The sequence below is a fragment of the Entelurus aequoreus genome, unplaced genomic scaffold, assembly GCF_033978785.1.
Source record: "Entelurus aequoreus isolate RoL-2023_Sb unplaced genomic scaffold, RoL_Eaeq_v1.1 HiC_scaffold_183, whole genome shotgun sequence".
NCBI lineage: Eukaryota > Metazoa > Chordata > Actinopteri > Syngnathiformes > Syngnathidae > Entelurus > Entelurus aequoreus.
This window is the reverse complement of record NW_026908110.1, coordinates 36,963-57,500: the sequence shown is the minus strand read 5'-3', so window position 1 is coordinate 57,500 and position 20,538 is coordinate 36,963.

The window sequence follows — 20,538 nt, the reverse complement described above, 5'->3', positions numbered from 1 at the left end:
ACACACACACACACACACACACACACACACACATACATATTAATGTTGGGACTCCCAACAATATTATATATATATATATATATGTATGTATGTGTGCGTGTGTGTGTGTGTGTGTAAGTGTATATATATATATATATATATATATATATATATATATATATATATATATATATATATATATATATATATATATATATATATATATATATACACTTACATACACACACACACACACACACACACACACACACACACACATACAAGCAAGTCCGTTTTTTGAATTTTTTTTTGTAAAAAAAAAGTTTTCCCAAAAAAAGCATTTTATGCCATTTTTAGGTTTTGTAGGGACTCCTGATGACGTTTTGAGACATCTCCTACAACTACAGCACCAGAATTGTACTGCTGAAGCAAGTCGTTTTTTTGGCATTTTTACGACAGGGTCCCCCCTTACGACATTTTAGCAAAAAATGTTTTTCTTAAAAAATGCATTTTCTTACATTTTCTTACATTTACGGGTTTAGTCGGGACTCCTGATGACGTTTTGAGACATCTCCTACAACTACAGCACCAGAATTGTGCTGCTGAAGCAAGTCTGTTTTTTGAATTTTTTTTTGTAAAAAAAAAGTTTTCCCAAAAAAAGCATTTCATGCCATTTTTAGGTTTTGTAGGGACTCCTGATGACGTTTTGAGACATCTCCTACAACTACAGCACCAGAATTGTACTGCTGAAGAAAGTCAGTTTTTTGGCATTTTTACGACAGGGTCCCCCCTTACGACATTTTAGCAAAAAATGTTTTTCTTAAAAAATGCATTTTCTTACATTTTCTTACATTTACGGGTTTAGTCGGGACTCCTGATGACGTTTTGAGACATCTCCTACAACTACAGCACCAGAATTGTGCTGCTGAAGCAAGTCCGTTTTTTGGAAAACATTTTTGTAAAAAAAAAGTTTTCCCAAAAAAAGCATTTTATGCCATTTTTAGGTTTTGTAGGGACTCCTGATGACGTTTTGAGACATCTCCTACAACTACAGCACCAGAATTGTACTGCTGAAGCAAGTCAGTTTTTTGGAATTTTTACGACAGGGTCCCCCCTTACGACATTTTAGCAAAAAATGTTTTTCTTAAAAAATGCATTTTCTTACATTTTCTTACATTTACGGGTTTAGTCGGGACTCCTGATGACGTTTTGAGACATCTCCTACAACTACAGCTCCAGAATTGTGCTGCTGAAGCAAGTCTGTTTTTTGAATTTTTTTTTGTAAAAAAAAAAGTTTTCCCAAAAAAAGCATTTTATGCCATTTTTAGGTTTTGTAGGGACTCCTGATGACGTTTTGAGACATCTCCTACAACTACAGCACCAGAATTGTGCTGCTGAAGCAAGTCTGTTTTTTGAAATTTTTTTTGTAAAAAAAAAGTTTTCCCAAAAAAAGCATTTTATGCCATTTTTAGGTTTTGTAGGGACTCCTGATGACGTTTTGAGACATCTCCTACAACTACAGCACCAGAATTGTACTGCTGAAGCAAGTCGTTTTTTTGGCATTTTTACGACAGGGTCCCCCCTTACGACATTTTAGCAAAAAATGTTTTTCTTAAAAAATGCATTTTCTTACATTTTCTTACATTTACGGGTTTAGTCGGGACTCCTGATGACGTTTTGAGACATCTCCTACAACTACAGCACCAGAATTGTGCTGCTGAAGCAAGTCTGTTTTTTGAATTTTTTTTTGTAAAAAAAAAGTTTTCCCAAAAAAAGCATTTTATGCCATTTTTAGGTTTTGTAGGGACTCCTGATGACGTTTTGAGACATCTCCTTCAACTACAGCACCAGAATTGTACTGCTGAAGCAAGTCGGTTTTTTGGCATTTTTACGACAGGGTCCCCCCTTACGACATTTTAGCAAAAAATGTTTTTCTTAAAAAATGCATTTTCTTACATTTTCTTACATTTACGGGTTTAGTCGGGACTCCTGATGACGTTTTGAGACATCTCCTACAACTACAGCACCAGAATTGTGCTGCTGAAGCAAGTCCGTTTTTTGAATTTTTTTTTGTAAAAAAAAAGTTTTCCCAAAAAAAGCATTTTATGCCATTTTTAGGTTTTGTAGGGACTCCTAATGACGTTTTGAGACATCTCCTACAACTACAGCACCAGAATTGTACTGCTGAAGCAAGTCGGTTTTTTGGCATTTTTACGACAGGGTCCCCCCTTACGACATTTTAGCAAAAAATGTTTTTCTTAAAAAATGCATTTTCTTACATTTTCTTACATTTACGGGTTTAGTCGGGACTCCTGATGACGTTTTGAGACATCTCCTACAACTACAGCACCAGAATTGTGCTGCTGAAGCAAGTCTGTTTTTTGAATTTTTTTTTGTAAAAAAAAAGTTTTCCCAAAAAAAGCATTTCATGCCATTTTTAGGTTTTGTAGGGACTCCTGATGACGTTTTGAGACATCTCCTACAACTACAGCACCAGAATTGTACTGCTGAAGCAAGTCAGTTTTTTGGCATTTTTACGACAGGGTCCCCCCTTACGACATTTTAGCAAAAAATGTTTTTCTTAAAAAATGCATTTTCTTACATTTTCTTACATTTACGGGTTTAGTCGGGACTCCTGATGACGTTTTGAGACATCTCCTACAACTACAGCACCAGAATTGTGCTGCTGAAGCAAGTCTGTTTTTTGAATTTTTTTTTGTAAAAAAAAAGTTTTCCCAAAAAAAGCATTTTATGCCATTTTTAGGTTTTGTAGGGACTCCTGATGACGTTTTAAGACATCTCCTACAACTACAGCACCAGAATTGTGCTGCTGAAGCAAGTCTGTTTTTTGGAATTTTTACGACAGGGTCCCCCCTTACGACATTTTAGCAAAAAATGTTTTTCTTAAAAAATGCATTTTCTTACATTTTCTTACATTTACGGGTTTAGTCGGGACTCCTGATGACGTTTTGAGACATCTCCTACAACTACAGCACCAGAATTGTGCTATTGAAGCTAGTCTGTTTTTTGAATTTTTTTTTGTAAAAAAAAAGTTTTCCCAAAAAAAGCATTTTATGCCATTTTTAGGTTTTGTAAGGACTCCTGATGACGTTTTGAGACATCTCCTTCAACTACAGCACCAGAATTGTACTGCTGAAGCAAGTCGGTTTTTTGGCATTTTTACGACAGGGTCCCCCCTTACGACATTTTAGCAAAAAATGTTTTTCTTAAAAAATGCATTTTCTTACATTTTCTTACATTTACGGGTTTAGTCGGGACTCCTGATGACGTTTTGAGACATCTCCTACAACTACAGCACCAGAATTGTGCTGCTGAAGCAAGTCCGTTTTTTGAATTTTTTTTTGTAAAAAAAAAGTTTTCCCAAAAAAAGCATTTTATGCCATTTTTAGGTTTTGTAGGGACTCCTAATGACGTTTTGAGACATCTCCTACAACTACAGCACCAGAATTGTACTGCTGAAGCAAGTCGGTTTTTTGGCATTTTTACGACAGGGTCCCCCCTTACGACATTTTAGCAAAAAATGTTTTTCTTAAAAAATGCATTTTCTTACATTTTCTTACATTTACGGGTTTAGTCGGGACTCCTGATGACGTTTTGAGACATCTCCTACAACTACAGCACCAGAATTGTGCTGCTGAAGCAAGTCTGTTTTTTGAATTTTTTTTTGTAAAAAAAAAGTTTTCCCAAAAAAAGCATTTCATGCCATTTTTAGGTTTTGTAGGGACTCCTGATGACGTTTTGAGACATCTCCTACAACTACAGCACCAGAATTGTACTGCTGAAGCAAGTCCGTTTTTTGGCATTTTTACGACAGGGTCCCCCCTTACGACATTTTAGCAAAAAATGTTTTTCTTAAAAAATGCATTTTCTTACATTTTCTTACATTTACGGGTTTAGTCGGGACTCCTGATGACGTCTTGAGACATCTCCTACAACTACAGCACCAGAATTGTGCTGCTGAAGCAAGTCTGTTTTTTGAATTTTTTTTTGTAAAAAAAAAGTTTTCCCAAAAAAAGCATTTCATGCCATTTTTAGGTTTTGTAGGGACTCCTGATGACGTTTTGAGACATCTCCTACAACTACAGCACCAGAATTGTACTGCTGAAGCAAGTCAGTTTTTTGGCATTTTTACGACAGGGTCCCCCCTTACGACATTTTAGCAAAAAATGTTTTTCTTAAAAAATGCATTTTCTTACATTTTCTTACATTTACGGGTTTAGTCGGGACTCCTGATGACGTTTTGAGACATCTCCTACAACTACAGCACCAGAATTGTGCTGCTGAAGCAAGTCTGTTTTTTGATTTTTTTTTTGTAAAAAAAAAGGTTTCCGAAAAAAAGCATTTTATGCCATTTTTAGGTTTTGTAGGGACTCCTGATGACGTTTTGAGACATCTCCTACAACTACAGCACCAGAATTGTACTGCTGAAGCAAGTCAGTTTTTTGGCATTTTTACGACAGGGTCCCCCCTTACGACATTTTAGCAAAAAATGTTTTTCTTAAAAAATGCATTTTCTTACATTTTCTTACATTTACGGGTTTAGTCGGGACTCCTGATGACGTTTTGAGACATCTCCTACAACTACAGCACCAGAATTGTGCTGCTGAAGCAAGTCTGTTTTTTGAATTTTTTTTTGTAAAAAAAAAGTTTTCCCAAAAAAAGCATTTTATGCCATTTTTAGGTTTTGTAGGGACTCCTGATGACGTTTTGAGACATCTCCTACAACTACAGCACCAGAATTGTACTGCTGAAGCAAGTCCGTTTTTTGGCATTTTTACGACAGGGTCCCCCCTTACGACATTTTAGCAAAAAATGTTTTTCGTAAAAAATGCATTTTCTTACATTTACGGGTTTAGTCGGGACTCCTGATGACGTTTTGAGACATCTCCTACAACTACAGCACCAGAATTGTGCTGCTGAAGCAAGTCAGTTTTTTGGAATTTTTACGACAGGGTCCCCCCTTACGACATTTTAGCAAAAAATGTTTTTCGTAAAAAATGCATTTTCTTACATTTTCTTACATTTACGGGTTTAGTCGGGACTCCTGATGACGTTTTGAGACATCTCCTACAATTCTGGTGCTGTAGTTGCACCAGAATTGTGCTGCTGAAGCAAGTCTGTTTTTTGAAATTTTTTTTGTAAAAAAAAAGTTTTCCCAAAAAAAGCATTTTATGCCATTTTTAGGTTTTGTAGGGACTCCTGATGACATTTTGAGACATCCCCTTCAACTACAGCACCAGAATTGTACTGCTGAAGCAAGTCGTTTTTTTGGCATTTTTACGACAGGGTCCCCCCTTACGACATTTTAGCAAAAAATGTTTTTCTTAAAAAATGCATTTTCTTACATTTACGGGTTTAGTCGGGACTCCTGATGACGTTTTGAGACATCTCCTTCAACTACAGCACCAGAATTGTACTGCTGAAGCAAGTCGGTTTTTTGGCATTTTTACGACAGGGTCCCCCCTTACGACATTTTAGCAAAAAATGTTTTTCTTAAAAAATGCATTTTCTTACATTTTCTTACATTTACGGGTTTAGTCGGGACTCCTGATGACGTTTGGAGACATATCCTACAACTACAGCACCAGAATTGTGCTGCTGAAGCAAGTCCGTTTTTTGGAATTTTTTTTTGTAAAAAAAAAGTTTTCCCATAAAAAGCATTTTATGCCATTTTTAGGTTTTGTAGGGACTCCTGATGACGTTTTGAGACATCTCCTACAACTACAGCACCAGAATTGTACTGCTGAAGCAAGTCGGTTTTTTGGCATTTTTACGACATTTTAGCAAAAAATGTTTTTCATAAAAAATGCATTTTCTTACATTTTCTTACATTTACGGGTTTAGTCGGGACTCCTGATGACGTTTTGAGACATCTCCTACAACTACAGCACCAGATTTGTGCTGCTGAAGCAAGTCCGTTTTTTGGAATTTTTTTTTGTAAAAAAAAAGTTTTCCCAAAAAAAGCATTTTATGCCATTTTTAGGTTTTGTAGGGACTCCTGATGACGTTTTGAGACATCTCCTACAACTACAGCACCAGAATTGTGCTGCTGAAGCAAGTCAGTTTTTTGGAATTTTTACGACAGGGTCCCCCCCCTTACGACATTTTAGCAAAAAATGTTTTTCGTAAAAAATGCATTTTCTTACATTTTCTTTTATTTACGGGTTTAGTCGGGACTCCTGATGACGTTTTGAGACATCTCCTACAACAACAGCACCAGAATTGTGCTGCTGAAGCAAGTCTGTTTTTTGAATTTTTTTTTTGTAAAAAAAAAAGTTTTCCCAAAAAAAGCATTTTATGCCATTTTTAGATTTTGTAGGGACTCCTGATGACGTTTTGAGACATCTCCTACAACTATAGCACCAGAATTGTACTGCTGAAGCAAGTCGGTTTTTTGGCATTTTTACGACAGGGTCCCCCCTTACGACATTTTAGCAAAAAATGTTTTTCTTAAAAAATGCATTTTCTTACATTTTCTTACATTTACGGGTTTAGTCGGGACTCCTGATGACGTTTTGAGACATCTCCTACAACTACAGCACCAGAATTGTGCTGCTGAAGAAAGTCTGTTTTTTGAATTTCTTTTTGTAAAAAAAAAAGTTTTCCCAAAAAAAGCATTTTATGCCATTTTTAGGTTTTGTAGGGACTCCTGATGACGTTTTGAGACATCTCCTACAACTACAGCACCAGAATTGTACTGCTGAAGCAAGTCCGTTTTTTGGCATTTTTACGACAGGGTCCCCCCTTACGACATTTTAGCAAAAAATGTTTTTCGTAAAAAATGCATTTTCTTACATTTTCTTACATTTACGGGTTTAGTCGGGACTCCTGATGACGTTTTGAGACATCTCCTACAACTACAGCACCAGAATTGTGCTGCTGAAGCAAGTCTGTTTTTTGAATTTTTTTTTGTAAAAAAAAAGTTTTCCCAAAAAAATCATTTCATGCCATTTTTAGGTTTTGTAAGGACTCCTGATGACGTTTTGAGACATCTCCTACAACTACAGCACCAGAATTGTACTGCTGAAGCAAGTCAGTTTTTTGGCATTTTTACGACAGGGTCCCCCCTTACGACATTTTAGCAAAAAATGTTTTTCTTAAAAAATGCATTTTCTTACATTTTCTTACATTTACGGGTTTAGTCGGGACTCCTGATGACGTTTTGAGACATCTCCTACAACTACAGCACCAGAATTGTGCTGCTGAAGCAAGTCCGTTTTTTGGAATTTTTTTTTGTAAAAAAAAAGTTTTCCCAAAAAAAGCATTTTAAGCCATTTTTAGGTTTTGTAGGGACTCCTGATGACGTTTTGAGACATCTCCTACAACTACAGCACCAGAATTGTACTGCTGAAGCAAGTCCGTTTTTTGGCATTTTTACGACAGGGTCCCCCCTTACGACATTTTAGCAAAAAATGTTTTTCTTAAAAAATGCATTTTCTTACATTTTCTTACATTTACGGGTTTAGTCGGGACTCCTGATGACGTTTTGAGACATCTCCTACAACTACAGCACCAGAATTGTGCTGCTGAAGCAAGTCTGTTTTTTGAATTTTTTTTTGTAAAAAAAAAAGTTTTCCCAAAAAAAGCATTTTATGCCATTTTTAGGTTTTGTAGGGACTCCTGATGACGTTTTGAAACATCTCCTACAACTACAGCACCAGAATTGTACTGCTGAAGCAAGTCGTTTTTTGGCATTTTTACGACAGGGTCCCCCCTTACGACATTTTAGCAAAAAATGTTTTTCTTAAAAAATGCATTTTCTTACATTTTCTTACATTTACGGGTTTAGTCGGGACTCATGATGACGTTTTGAGACATCTCCTACAACTACAGCACCAGAATTGTGCTAATGAAGCAAATCTGTTTTTGGAATTTTTTTTTGTAAAAAAAAAGTTTTCCCAAAAAAAGCATTTTATGCCATTTTTAGGTTTTGTAGGGACTCCTGATGACGTTTTGAGACATCTCCTACAACTACAGCACCAGGATTGTGCTGCTGAAGCAAGTCAGTTTTTTGGAATTTTTACGACAGGGTCCCCCCTTACGACATTTTAGCAAAAAATGTAGTTCTTAAAAAATGCATTTTCTTACATTTTCTTACATTTACGGGTTTAGTCGGGACTCCTGATGACGTTTTGAGACATCTCCTACAACTACAGCACCAGAATTGTGCTGCTGAAGCAAGTCTGTTTTTTGAATTTTTTTTTGTAAAAAAAAAAGTTTTCCCAAAAAAAGCATTTTATGTCATTTTTAGGTTTTGTAGGGACTCCTGATGACGTTTTGAGACATCTCCTACAACTACAGCACCAGAATTGTACTGCTGAAGCAAGTCGGTTTTTTGGCATTTTTACGACAGGGTCCCCCCTTACGACATTATAGCAAAACATTTTTTTCTTAAAAAATGCATTTTCTTACATTTTCTTACATTTACGGGTTTAGTCGGGACTCCTGATGACGTTTTGAGACATCTCCTACAACTACAGCACCAGAATTGTGCTGCTGAAGCAAGTCTGTTTTTTGAAATTTTTTTTGTAAAAAAAAAGTTTTCCCAAAAAAAGCATTTTCTGCCATTTTTAGGTTTTGTAGGGACTCCTGATGACGTTTTGAGACATCTCCTACAACTACAGCACCAGAATTGTACTGCTGAAGAAAGTCCGTTTTTTGGCATTTTTACGACAGGGTCCCCCCTTACGATATTTTAGCAAAAAATGTTTTTCGTAAAAAATGCATTTTCTTACATTTTCTTACATTTACGGGTTTAGTCGGGACTCCTGATGACGTTTTGAGACATCTCCTACAACTACAGCACCAGAATTGTGCTGCTGAAGCAAGTCCGTTTTTTGGAATTTTTACGACAGGGTCCCCCCCCTTACGACATTTTAGCAAAAAATGTTTTTCGTAAAAAATGCATTTTCTTACATTTTCTTACATTTACGGGTTTAGTCGGGACTCCTGATGACGTTTTGAGACATCTCCTACAACAACAGCACCAGAATTGTGCTGCTGAAGCAAGTCTGTTTTTTGAATTTTTTTTTGTAAAAAAAAAAGTTTTCCCAAAAAAAGCATTTTATGCCATTTTTAGATTTTGTAGGGACTCCTGATGACGTTTTGAGACATCTCCTACAACTATAGCACCAGAATTGTACTGCTGAAGCAAGTCGGTTTTTTGGCATTTTTACGACAGGGTCCCCCCTTACGACATTTTAGCAAAAAATGTTTTTCTTCAAAAATGCATTTTCTTACATTTTCTTACATTTACGGGTTTAGTCGGGACTCCTGATGACGTTTTGAGACATCTCCTACAACTACAGCACCAGAATTGTGCTGCTGAAGAAAGTCTGTTTTTTGAATTTCTTTTTGTAAAAAAAAAAGTTTTCCCAAAAAAAGCATTTTATGCCATTTTTAGGTTTTGTAGGGACTCCTGATGACGTTTTGAGACATCTCCTACAACTACAGCACCAGAATTGTACTGCTGAAGCAAGTCCGTTTTTTGGCATTTTTACGACAGGGTCCCCCCTTACGACATTTTAGCAAAAAATGTTTTTCGTAAAAAATGCATTTTCTTACATTTTCTTACATTTACGGGTTTAGTCGGGACTCCTGATGACGTTTTGAGACATCTCCTACAACTACAGCACCAGAATTGTGCTGCTGAAGCAAGTCTGTTTTTTGAATTTTTTTTTGTAAAAAAAAAGTTTTCCCAAAAAAATCATTTCATGCCATTTTTAGGTTTTGTAAGGACTCCTGATGACGTTTTGAGACATCTCCTACAACTACAGCACCAGAATTGTACTGCTGAAGCAAGTCAGTTTTTTGGAATTTTTACGACAGGGTCTTACGACATTTTAGCAAAAAATGTTTTTCTTAAAAAAAGCATTTTCTTACATTTTCTTACATTTACGGGTTTAGTCGGGACTCCTGATGACGTTTTGAGACATCTCCTACAACTACAGCACCAGAATTGTGCTGCTGAAGCAAGTCCGTTTTTTGGAAATTTTTTTTGTAAAAAAAAAGTTTTCCCAAAAAAAGCATTTTAAGCCATTTTTAGGTTTTGTAGGGACTCCTGATGACGTTTTGAGACATCTCCTACAACTACAGCACCAGAATTGTACTGCTGAAGCAAGTCCGTTTTTTGGCATTTTTACGACAGGGTCCCCCCTTACGACATTTTAGCAAAAAATGTTTTTCTTAAAAAATGCATTTTCTTACATTTTCTTACATTTACGGGTTTAGTCGGGACTCCTGATGACGTTTTGAGACATCTCCTACAACTACAGCACCAGAATTGTGCTGCTGAAGCAAGTCTGTTTTTTGAATTTTTTTTTGTAAAAAAAAAAGTTTTCCCAAAAAAAGCATTTTATGTCATTTTTAGGTTTTGTAGGGACTCCTGATGACGTTTTGAGACATCTCCTACAACTACAGCACCAGAATTGTACTGCTGAAGCAAGTCGGTTTTTTGGCATTTTTACGACAGGGTCCCCCCTTACGACATTATAGCAAAACATTTTTTTCTTAAAAAATGCATTTTCTTACATTTTCTTACATTTACGGGTTTAGTCGGGACTCCTGATGACGTTTTGAGACATCTCCTACAACTACAGCACCAGAATTGTGCTGCTGAAGCAAGTCTGTTTTTGAAATTTTTTTTGTAAAAAAAAAGTTTTCCCAAAAAAAGCATTTTCTGCCATTTTTAGGTTTTGTAGGGACTCCTGGTGACGTTTTGAGGCATCTCCTACAACTACAGCACCAGAATTGTACTGCTGAAGCAAGTCGGTTTTTTGGCATTTTTACGACAGGGTGCCCCCTTACGACATTTTAGCAAAAAATGTTTTTCTTAAAAAATGCATTTTCCTACATTTTCTTACATTTACGGGTTTAGTCGGGACTCCTGATGACGTTTTGAGACATCTCCTACAACTACAGCACCAGAATTGTGCTGCTGAAGCAAGTCTGTTTTTTGAATTTTTTTTGTAAAAAAAAGTTTTCCCAAAAAAAGCATTTCATGCCATTTTTAGGTTTTGTAGGGACTCCTGATGACGTTTTGAGACATCTCCTACAACTACAGCACCAGAATTGTACTGCTGAAGCAAGTCGGTTTTTTGGCATTTTTACGACAGGGTCCCCCCTTACGACATTATAGCAAAACATTTTTTTCTTAAAAAATGCATTTTCTTACATTTTCTTACATTTACGGGTTTAGTCGGGACTCCTGATGACGTTTTGAGACATCTCCTACAACTACAGCACCAGAATTGTGCTGCTGAAGCAAGTCTGTTTTTTGAAATTTTTTTTGTAAAAAAAAAGTTTTCCCAAAAAAAGCATTTTCTGCCATTTTTAGGTTTTGTAGGGACTCCTGATGACGTTTTGAGACATCTCCTACAACTACAGCACCAGAATTGTACTGCTGAAGAAAGTCCGTTTTTTGGCATTTTTACGACAGGGTCCCCCCTTACGATATTTTAGCAAAAAATGTTTTTCGTAAAAAATGCATTTTCTTACATTTTCTTACATTTACGGGTTTAGTCGGGACTCCTGATGACGTTTTGAGACATCTCCTACAACTACAGCACCAGAATTGTGCTGCTGAAGCAAGTCCGTTTTTTGGAATTTTTACGACAGGGTCCCCCCCCTTACGACATTTTAGCAAAAAATGTTTTTCGTAAAAAATGCATTTTCTTACATTTTCTTACATTTACGGGTTTAGTCGGGACTCCTGATGACGTTTTGAGACATCTCCTACAACAACAGCACCAGAATTGTGCTGCTGAAGCAAGTCTGTTTTTTGAATTTTTTTTTGTAAAAAAAAAAGTTTTCCCAAAAAAAGCATTTTATGCCATTTTTAGATTTTGTAGGGACTCCTGATGACGTTTTGAGACATCTCCTACAACTATAGCACCAGAATTGTACTGCTGAAGCAAGTCGGTTTTTTGGCATTTTTACGACAGGGTCCCCCCTTACGACATTTTAGCAAAAAATGTTTTTCTTCAAAAATGCATTTTCTTACATTTTCTTACATTTACGGGTTTAGTCGGGACTCCTGATGACGTTTTGAGACATCTCCTACAACTACAGCACCAGAATTGTGCTGCTGAAGAAAGTCTGTTTTTTGAATTTCTTTTTGTAAAAAAAAAAGTTTTCCCAAAAAAAGCATTTTATGCCATTTTTAGGTTTTGTAGGGACTCCTGATGACGTTTTGAGACATCTCCTACAACTACAGCACCAGAATTGTACTGCTGAAGCAAGTCCGTTTTTTGGCATTTTTACGACAGGGTCCCCCCTTACGACATTTTAGCAAAAAATGTTTTTCGTAAAAAATGCATTTTCTTACATTTTCTTACATTTACGGGTTTAGTCGGGACTCCTGATGACGTTTTGAGACATCTCCTACAACTACAGCACCAGAATTGTGCTGCTGAAGCAAGTCTGTTTTTTGAATTTTTTTTTGTAAAAAAAAAGTTTTCCCAAAAAAATCATTTCATGCCATTTTTAGGTTTTGTAAGGACTCCTGATGACGTTTTGAGACATCTCCTACAACTACAGCACCAGAATTGTACTGCTGAAGCAAGTCAGTTTTTTGGAATTTTTACGACAGGGTCTTACGACATTTTAGCAAAAAATGTTTTTCTTAAAAAAAGCATTTTCTTACATTTTCTTACATTTACGGGTTTAGTCGGGACTCCTGATGACGTTTTGAGACATCTCCTACAACTACAGCACCAGAATTGTGCTGCTGAAGCAAGTCCGTTTTTTGGAAATTTTTTTTGTAAAAAAAAAGTTTTCCCAAAAAAAGCATTTTAAGCCATTTTTAGGTTTTGTAGGGACTCCTGATGACGTTTTGAGACATCTCCTACAACTACAGCACCAGAATTGTACTGCTGAAGCAAGTCCGTTTTTTGGCATTTTTACGACAGGGTCCCCCCTTACGACATTTTAGCAAAAAATGTTTTTCTTAAAAAATGCATTTTCTTACATTTTCTTACATTTACGGGTTTAGTCGGGACTCCTGATGACGTTTTGAGACATCTCCTACAACTACAGCACCAGAATTGTGCTGCTGAAGCAAGTCTGTTTTTTGAATTTTTTTTTGTAAAAAAAAAGTTTTCCCAAAAAAAGCATTTTATGCCATTTTTAGGTTTTGTAGGGACTCCTGATGACGTTTTAAGACATCTCCTACAACTACAGCACCAGAATTGTGCTGCTGAAGCAAGTCAGTTTTTTGGAATTTTTACGACAGGGTCCCCCCTTACGACATTTTAGCAAAAAATGTTTTTCTTAAAAAATGCATTTTCTTACATTTTCTTACATTTACGGGTTTAGTCGGGACTCCTGATGACGTTTTGAGACATCTCCTACAACTACAGCTCCAGAATTGTGCTGCTGAAGCAAGTCTGTTTTTTGAATTTTTTTTTGTAAAAAAAAAAGTTTTCCCAAAAAAAGCATTTTATGCCATTTTTAGGTTTTGTAGGGACTCCTGATGACGTTTTGAGACATCTCCTACAACTACAGCACCAGAATTGTACTGCTGAAGCAAGTCGGTTTTTTGGCATTTTTACGACAGGGTGCCCCCTTACGACATTTTAGCAAAAAATGTTTTTCTTAAAAAATGCATTTTCTTACATTTTCTTACATTTACGGGTTTAGTCGGGACTCCTGATGACGTTTTGAGACATCTCCTACAACTACAGCACCAGAATTGTGCTGCTGAAGCAAGTCTGTTTTTTGAATTTTTTTTTGTAAAAAATAAGTTTTCCCAAAAAAAGCATTTTATGCCATTTTTAGGTTTTGTAGGGACTCCTGATGACGTTTTGAGACATCTCCTACAACTACAGCACCAGAATTGTGCTGCTGAAGCAAGTCAGTTTTTTGGAATTTTTACGACAGGGTCCCCCCTTACGACATTTTAGCAAAAAATGTTTTTCTTAAAAAATGCATTTTCTTACATTTTCTTACATTTACGGGTTTAGTCGGGACTCCTGATGACGTTTTGAGACATCTCCTACAACTACAGCACCAGAATTGTACTGCTGAAGCAAGTCGTTTTTTTGGCATTTTTACGACAGGGTCCCCCCTTACGACATTTTAGCAAAAAATGTTTTTCTTAAAAAATGCATTTTCTTACATTTTCTTACATTTACGGGTTTAGTCGGGACTCCTGATGACGTTTTGAGACATCTCCTACAACTACAGCACCAGAATTGTGCTGCTGAAGCAAGTCCGTTTTTTGAATTTTTTTTTGTAAAAAAAAAGTTTTCCCAAAAAAAGCATTTTATGCCATTTTTAGGTTTTGTAGGGACTCCTGATGACGTTTTGAGACATCTCCTACAACTACAGCACCAGAATTGTACTGCTGAAGCAAGTCTGTTTTTTGGCATTTTTACGACAGGGTCCCCCTTACGACATTTTAGCAAAAAATGTTTTTCTTAAAAAATGCATTTTCTTACATTTTCTTACATTTACGGGTTTAGTCGGGACTCCTGATGACGTTTTGAGACATCTCCTACAACTACAGCACCAGAATTGTGCTGCTGAAGCAAGTCTGTTGTTTGAATTTTTTTTTGTAAAAAAAAAGTTTTCCCAAAAAAAGCATTTTATGCCATTTTTAGGTTTTGTAGGGACTCCTGATGACGTTTCGAGACATCTCCTACAACTACAGCACCAGAATTGTACTGCTGAAGCAAGTCAGTTTTTTGGCATTTTTACGACAGGGTCCCCCCTTACGACATTTTAGCAAAAAATGTTTTTCTTAAAAAATGCATTTTCTTACATTTTCTTACATTTACGGGTTTAGTCGGGACTCCTGATGACGTTTTGAGACATCTCCTACAACTACAGCACCAGAATTGTGCTGCTGAAGCAAGTCTGTTTTTTGAATTTTTTTTTGTAAAAAAGTTTTCCCAAAAAAAGCATTTTATGCCATTTTTAGGTTTTGTAGGGACTCCTGATGACGTTTTGAGACATCTCCTACAACTACAGCACCAGAATTGTGCTGCTGAAGCAAGTCAGTTTTTTGGAATTTTTACGACAGGGTCCCCCCTTACGACATTTTAGCAAAAAATGTTTTTCTTAAAAAATGCATTTTCTTACATTTTCTTACATTTACGGGTTTAGTCGGGACTCCTGATGACGTTTTGAGACATCTCCTACAACTACAGCTCCAGAATTGTGCTGCTGAAGCAAGTCTGTTTTTTGAATTTTTTTTTGTAAAAAAAAAAGTTTTCCCAAAAAAAGCATTTTATGCCATTTTTAGGTTTTGTAGGGACTCCTGATGACGTTTTGAGACATCTCCTACAACTACAGCACCAGAATTGTACTGCTGAAGCAAGTCGTTTTTTTGGCATTTTTACGACAGGGTCCCCCCTTACGACATTTTAGCAAAAAATGTTTTTCTTAAAAAATGCATTTTCTTACATTTTCTTACATTTACGGGTTTAGTCGGGACTCCTGATGACGTTTTGAGACATCTCCTACAACTACAGCACCAGAATTGTGCTGCTGAAGCAAATCTGTTTTTTGAATTTTTTTTTGGAAAAAAAAAGTTTTCCCAAAAAAAGCATTTTATGCCATTTTTAGGTTTTGTAGGGACTCCTGGTGACGTTTTGAGGCATCTCCTACAACTACAGCACCAGAATTGTACTGCTGAAGCAAGTCGGTTTTTTGGCATTTTTACGACAGGGTCCCCCCTTACGACATTTTAGCAAAAAATGTTTTTCTTAAAAAATGCATTTTCTTACATTTTCTTACATTTACGGGTTTAGTCGGGACTCCTGATGACGTTTTGAGACATCTCCTACAACTACAGCACCAGAATTGTGCTGCTGAAGCAAGTCCGTTTTTTGAATTTTTTTTTGTAAAAAAAAAAGTTTTCCCAAAAAAAGCATTTTATGCCATTTTTAGGTTTTGTAGGGACTCCTGATGACGTTTTGAGACATCTCCTACAACTACAGCACCAGAATTGTACTGCTGAAGCATGTCGGTTTTTTGGCATTTTTACGACAGGGTCCCCCCTTACGACATTTTAGCAAAAAATGTTTTTCTTAAAAAATGCATTTTCTTACATTTTCTTACATTTACGGGTTTAGTCGGGACTCCTGATGACGTTTTGAGACATCTCCTACAACTACAGCACCAGAATTGTACTGCTGAAGCAAGTCGGTTTTTTGGCATTTTTACGACAGGGTCCCCCCTTACGACATTTTAGCAAAAAATGTTTTTCTTAAAAAATGCATTTTCTTACATTTTCTTACATTTACGGGTTTAGTCGGGACTCCTGATGACGTTTTGAGACATCTCCTACAACTACAGCACCAGAATTGTGCTGCTGAAGCAAGTCTGTTTTTTGAAATTTTTTTTGTAAAAAAAAAGTTTTCCCAAAAAAAGCATTTTATGCCATTTTTAGGTTTTGTAGGGACTCCTGATGACGTTTTGAGACATCTCCTACAACTACAGCACCAGAATTGTACTGCTGAAGCAAGTCAGTTTTTTGGCATTTTTACGACAGGGTCCCCCCTTACGACATTTTAGCAAAAAATGTTTTTCTTAAAAAATGCATTTTCTTACATTTTCTTACATTTACGGGTTTAGTCGGGACTCCTGATGACGTTTTGAGACATCTCCTACAACTACAGCACCAGAATTGTGCTGCTGAAGCAAGTCTGTTTTTTGAATTTTTTTTTGTAAAAAAGTTTTCCCAAAAAAAGCATTTTATGCCATTTTTAGGTTTTGTAGGGACTCCTGATGACGTTTTGAGACATCTCCTACAACTACAGCACCAGAATTGTACTGCTGAAGCAAGTCGTTTTTTTGGCATTTTTACGACAGGGTCCCCCCTTACGACATTTTAGCAAAAAATGTTTTTCGTAAAAAATGCATTTTCTTACATTTACGGGTTTAGTCGGGACTCCTGATGACGTTTTGAGACATCTCCTACAACTACAGCACCAGAATTGTGCTGCTGAAGCAAGTCCGTTTTTTGAATTTTTTTTTGTAAAAAAAAAGTTTTCCCAAAAAAAGCATTTTATGCCATTTTTAGGTTTTGTAGGGACTCCTGATGACGTTTTGAGACATCTCCTACAACTACAGCACCAGAATTGTACTGCTGAAGCAAGTCCGTTTTTTGGCATTTTTACGACAGGGTCCCCCCTTACGACATTTTAGCAAAAAATGTTTTTCGTAAAAAATGCATTTTCTTACATTTACGGGTTTAGTCGGGACTCCTGATGACGTTTTGAGACATCTCCTACAACTACAGCACCAGAATTGTGCTGCTGAAGCAAGTCCGTTTTTTGAATTTTTTTTTGTAAAAAAAAAGTTTTCCCAAAAAAAGCATTTTATGCCATTTTTAGGTTTTGTAGGGACTCCTGATGACGTTTTGAGACATCTCCTACAACTACAGCACCAGAATTGTGCTGCTGAAGCAAGTCTGTTTTTTGAATTTTTTTTTGTAAAAAAAAAAGTTTTCCCAAAAAAAGCATTTTATGCCATTTTTAGGTTTTGTAGGGACTCCTGATGACGTTTTGAGACATCTCCTACAACTACAGCACCAGAATTGTACTGCTGAAGCAAGTCGTTTTTTTGGCATTTTTACGACAGGGTCCCCCCTTACGACATTTTAGCAAAAAATGTTTTTCTTAAAAAATGCATTTTCTTACATTTTCTTACATTTACGGGTTTAGTCGGGACTCCTGATGACGTTTTGAGACATCTCCTACAACTACAGCACCAGAATTGTACTGCTGAAGCAAGTCCGTTTTTTGGCATTTTTACGACAGGGTCCCCCTTACGACATTTTAGCAAAAAATGTTTTTCTTAAAAAATGCATTTTCTTACATTTTCTTACATTTACGGGTTTAGTCGGGACTCCTGATGACGTTTTGAGACATCTCCTACAACTACAGCACCAGAATTGTGCTGCTGAAGCAAGTCTGTTTTTTGATTTTTTTTTTGTAAAAAAAAAGTTTTCCCAAAAAAAGCATTTTATGCCATTTTTAGGTTTTGTAGGGACTCCTGATGACGTTTTGAGACATCTCCTACAACTACAGCACCAGAATTGTGCTGCTGAAGCAAGTCTGTTTTTTGATTTTTTTTTTGTAAAAAAAAAGTTTTCCCAAAAAAAGCATTTTATGCCATTTTTAGGTTTTGTAGGGACTCCTGATGACGTTTTGAGACATCTCCTACAACTACAGCACCAGAATTGTACTGCTGAAGCAAGTCAGTTTTTTGGCATTTTTACGACAGGGTCCCCCCTTACGACATTTTAGCAAAAAATGTTTTTCTTAAAAAATGCATTTTCTTACATTTTCTTACATTTACGGGTTTAGTCGGGACTCCTGATGACGTTTTGAGACATCTCCTACAACTACAGCACCAGAATTGTGCTGCTGAAGCAAGTCTGTTTTTTGAATTTTTTTTTGTAAAAAAAAAGTTTTCCCAAAAAAAGCATTTTATGCCATTTTTAGGTTTTGTAGGGACTCCTGATGACGTTTTAAGACATCTCCTACAACTACAGCACCAGAATTGTGCTGCTGAAGCAAGTCAGTTTTTTGGAATTTTTACGACAGGGTCCCCCCTTACGACATTTTAGCAAAAAATGTTTTTCTTAAAAAATGCATTTTCTTACATTTTCTTACATTTACGGGTTTAGTCGGGACTCCTGATGACGTTTTGAGACATCTCCTACAACTACAGCTCCAGAATTGTGCTGCTGAAGCAAGTCTGTTTTTTGAATTTTTTTTTGTAAAAAAAAAAGTTTTCCCAAAAAAAGCATTTTATGCCATTTTTAGGTTTTGTAGGGACTCCTGATGACGTTTTGAGACATCTCCTACAACTACAGCACCAGAATTGTACTGCTGAAGCAAGTCGTTTTTTTGGCATTTTTACGACATTTTAGCAAAAAATGTTTTTCTTAAAAAATGCATTTTCTTACATTTTCTTACATTTACGGGTTTAGTCGGGACTCCTGATGACGTTTTGAGACATCTCCTACAACTACAGCACCAGAATTGTGCTGCTGAAGCAAGTCTGTTTTTTGAATTTTTTTTTGTAAAAAAAAAGTTTTCCCAAAAAAAGCATTTTATGCCATTTTTAGGTTTTGTAGGGACTCCTGATGACGTTTTAAGACATCTCCTACAACTACAGCACCAGAATTGTGCTGCTGAAGCAAGTCAGTTTTTTGGAATTTTTACGACAGGGTCCCCCCTTACGACATTTTAGCAAAAAATGTTTTTCTTAAAAAATGCATTTTCTTACATTTTCTTACATTTACGGGTTTAGTCGGGACTCCTGATGACGTTTTGAGACATCTCCTACAACTACAGCACCAGAATTGTGCTGCTGAAGCAAGTCTGTTTTTTGAAAATTTTTTTGTAAAAAAAAAGTTTTCCCAAAAAAAGCATTTTATGCCATTTTTAGGTTTTGTAGGGACTCCTGATGACGTTTTGAGACATCTCCTACAACTACAGCACCAGAATTGTACTGCTGAAGCAAGTCAGTTTTTTGGCATTTTTACGACAGGGTCCCCCCTTACGACATTTTAGCAAAAAATGTTTTTCTTAAAAAATGCATTTTCTTACATTTTCTTACATTTACGGGTTTAGTCGGGACTCCTGATGACGTTTTGAGACATCTCCTACAACTACAGCACCAGAATTGTACTGCTGAAGCAAGTCCGTTTTTTGGCATTTTTACGACAGGGTCCCCCCTTACGACATTTTAGCAAAAAATGTTTTTCGTAAAAAATGCATTTTCTTACATTTACGGGTTTAGTCGGGACTCCTGATGACGTTTTGAGACATCTCCTACAACTACAGCACCAGAATTGTGCTGCTGAAGCAAGTCCGTTTTTTGAATTTTTTTTTGTAAAAAAAAAGTTTTCCCAAAAAAAGCATTTTATGCCATTTTTAGGTTTTGTAGGGACTCCTGATGACGTTTTGAGACATCTCCTACAACTACAGCACCAGAATTGTGCTGCTGAAGCAAGTCTGTTTTTTGAATTTTTTTTTGTAAAAAAAAAAGTTTTCCCAAAAAAAGCATTTTATGCCATTTTTAGGTTTTGTAGGGACTCCTGATGACGTTTTGAGACATCTCCTACAACTACAGCACCAGAATTGTACTGCTGAAGCAAGTCGTTTTTTTGGCATTTTTACGACAGGGTCCCCCCTTACGACATTTTAGCAAAAAATGTTTTTCTTAAAAAATGCATTTTCTTACATTTACGGGTTTAGTCGGGACTCCTGATGACGTTTTGAGACATCTCCTACAACTACAGCACCAGAATTGTACTGCTGAAGCAAGTCCGTTTTTTGGCATTTTTACGACATTTTAGCAAAAAATGTTTTTCTTAAAAAATGCATTTTCTTACATTTTCTTACATTTACGGGTTTAGTCGGGACTCCTGATGACGTTTTGAGACATCTCCTACAACTACAGCACCAGAATTGTGCTGCTGAAGCAAGTCTGTTTTTTGAATTTTTTTTTGTAAAAAAAAAGTTTTCCCAAAAAAAGCATTTTATGCCATTTTTAGGTTTTGTAGGGACTCCTGATGAC